Source organism: Ricinus communis, chromosome 2 (assembly GCF_019578655.1).
Source record: "Ricinus communis isolate WT05 ecotype wild-type chromosome 2, ASM1957865v1, whole genome shotgun sequence".
NCBI classification, from domain to species: domain Eukaryota; kingdom Viridiplantae; phylum Streptophyta; class Magnoliopsida; order Malpighiales; family Euphorbiaceae; genus Ricinus; species Ricinus communis.
Genome location: NC_063257.1, coordinates 21,006,333 through 21,009,878, shown reverse-complemented (window position 1 = coordinate 21,009,878; position 3,546 = coordinate 21,006,333).

Below are 3,546 nucleotides of genomic sequence, written 5' to 3'. Positions count from 1 at the left end.
TATAAGCATATTATCCACAAGAAATAGAATTAATTTTAACCTAACCAAGTCTTACTTATTTTTCTAAGAAAGCTGCGAGTTCTGGAACCAAACACAACTGTAGTTATAAATTATCATCCACTTGTATATAGGCGACTAATATTATAAGGACTTCACTTTATTTTGTTATCCTAAACTAATTATAAGCATCGCCATTAGACTGACAAATCTCCTTCAAGTATTACATCAAAAGTCTACAACTGTTAGATCAATCTTATATATATTATATCTACTTATGATAACTTGATCAAATCATATACTTATCACCACTAGTCAACATAAGATTACATATGTATATTTATCTCTAGTTATATCACCTTAAGGAAACTCAAAAGTTTGACTTCCATTCATCTCCCATCATCCATCCAGAAGATCCAATCAGATTTTTGGAGTCATTTCTCAAAATAACACTGTTCAAAGTTTTTAATGCAAAATCATTAAATAAATTTAAAATGGTACTCGTTGTTTGGAGCTCGCGCCCCCGTGTCTAGAACATTAAACTATGTACACATAATAAATGCAATGAATTAATGACCATGATGCATGGCCATGTTATGAGACCATTGATGCTATGTAGATTGCATGACATGATTTTAGATACAAGTAGTTAAGTTTCAAAATAATAAAATATTTCCAAGAAATTTTAAATTCAAAATCTTAGTTATAGAAAAATCTTCACAAACCACTTGTCATCAATATACTTGTTCACTATCATCGAATCATAACTAAAGCTTTCAGTTGTCAAAGGCATCTGAATTCTTTAAAATTTAGTGATAGCAAATATCGTATTATAGAGAAAAACTCATTTCTTATACTGAAACCGAATTAGATTTTCAATCTTTAGAAAATTTTTAAAACTTTGTAAAAATAAAAATCACTTTAAATCCCTTAAAGATTGGAATCTTCTTAGATGTTCAATTGTCATACTTAATTCTTCAATCCTCAATCTACTAACCATATTTTTTGCAATCTAATGCGGTTTTCCCTACTGATAATTTATACCTTCCTCTCTATTCAGTTTTTATCCTTAATTATTAATTTCTCTAGAAATACAGTCTTATGATTTACTTACTCTAGCTCATACCTAAACAAAGATCTTAAACCTGATACTTTGGTTGTTAGAGTCCAGGTAAATCTATGCTCTGATACCAATTGTAACGCCCCTGTCCAAACTGGGCCAATTAGCTAATTTTTCAATCTTCACTTTTTCAGACCGTGGAGTCTAGCAACTCAGAGCTTTAACTGCTACTGCTTCAATCCTGAACCGACTCATAAACATCCTGCATAACACTGGTGGGGGAAAAATAAGGGTGAGTAAAACTCAGTGAGAGGATAAACAATAACAAAGGGAAACAAACAAGGATTTAAATTAAATTCATACAATACTATGCTATTCTTAAATACTTTTATGGTGGAGAAAATATTGCTATTATTTTGAAAATAAATATTTGATAAAAAATTCATTCTAGCTGGACAAATAAAATTTTTTAAAACTAATTAAATAAAGAAGCATACCAATTAAATCCTTAATCACTACTTTTGGGCCAAATTAAAGTTACTTCAAATATAAAGTTACTTATTTATCCTTGCATTTAATGGAAAAATTACTAAATTACCCCTACCGACACACTTATTTACAAAAATATTAGAGATGATATTTTTCTATTTAAGCCCTATTTTAAATCAAACTTTACAAACTTTACTTTTAACTCCCTAGTAAATATAGATATCAAGTTAATCCTAGTAACTAAGTAATTTAATAAATCAATACAATATTAATTTAAACACTTAAATTATTACTATCATGAGACATTATAAATACTAAATTTACTCCTTAATTAGGTTCTATATTCTTAAATCATTTCTTAAAATAATATGCCTCCAAAAATACAATTCACCTACTAATTTATAAATGATTTTTCAGATTATATAAATAAAATTATAAAATTACCTTATTAAAATATTATCATCATCTCTACTATTTTATCTCATATGTATAGCATTATTATTATTTTGTTTCAATAATTGAAGTCTAATTATATGCATTTAATTATATACACCCGAATTTATAAAATATAGTGTAACATTTTGCAACAAATAATTAAATATAGTTTAATAGATCCTTTTATTTTTATCTAGCATTAAAAATTCTCTTATAAATCATTCAATTTAAAATAAAAATTCGTTACTCTAATCATATACATTAAATTAATAAAACTTATAATTTCTTCATCATCGTCGTCGTCGTCATCATCATCATCATCATTATTATTCCTTAGATACGGTGTTACATGAGAAGAATGTAAAGTTGGAGAAACCTCATGAGCTTATAGGAGAGGATCCCTATAATTAAGCACTATATATAATTAGTGGTACTTGACAACTATGACAATATAATTTTGACTCATATAAATAATTAAAAATTATATATGAATTCATTAATAATTTATATTAATAGAAGGAAGTATAAAATAAATAAATTATTTAAAATAATGATTGAGTGTCTATAATTAAAAAATAGACTTATATAGTAGGATGCCATACTCTAACAAAATCCTAAACTTTTTAACTTTAATAGTAAGTAAAAATGTAGGTTTATCTATAAATCAAATATATTATAGAATTTGTCTTATGCTATATTTGGTTGAAATTCCACTAAGGAATTCATTTCATTTAAAAAGAAAAATATAAAGAGAAAGTAAAATAAAAATGACAAAGTTAAAAAAGATATTAAGCATCAGCATTAAGCATCTTAGATGGAGACAAATAGTGAGATTGAGTAAAAATTGGAGATGAATGGTTTAGAAGCTGCAAAACAGAGTTTAAAATTCTCAATTATATATATTAGCAAATAACATATATTGTAAGGATCTACCTTTATAATTTTCAGTTTTTTCTTTTTGGCTTTTCAACAAATTCAATGTTGTATCCTTTTTTTATCATTACTGAGCAAATCAAAAGTAATCACACGTTTTTATCCATTGTTAAAGCAACTACAATGATATTTGTATTTATTTTTTTAAGTGCAGAATAAACCTTTCATAATCCATATGGTATCAATGACACCCAATAAGAGTGAAGAATTTTAATATATTGTAGAATTAAATGTTAATTGGGGAGAAGAAAAAAATTAGATGTATTTTAATCTGTAAGTTACAAATCTTTTCAATTCATTGATTGTATCTTTTATAAAAATACTTATTGCTTATTCTCTTACATAAAAAGCTTATACTCAACCCATTTTTTCTGTTAAAAAAATTTAAGAACATAAAAATAATCTCATTTCATCATTATTGAAGCATTTAAAAGCTACATTGAATTGGAATAGACTTTTAAACTTACTATCATTAAAGGATTCAGGTTACACACAAGAAATTTTGCAACTTACCAATTTAATTTAAATTATTGAGTATCTAATTAAAAAATAAATTATAATTAATGATGTTTAATTTATTTATTTAAATGTCTTTTGTAATAAGATAGTTTATCAAGATGTAAGAAAATATT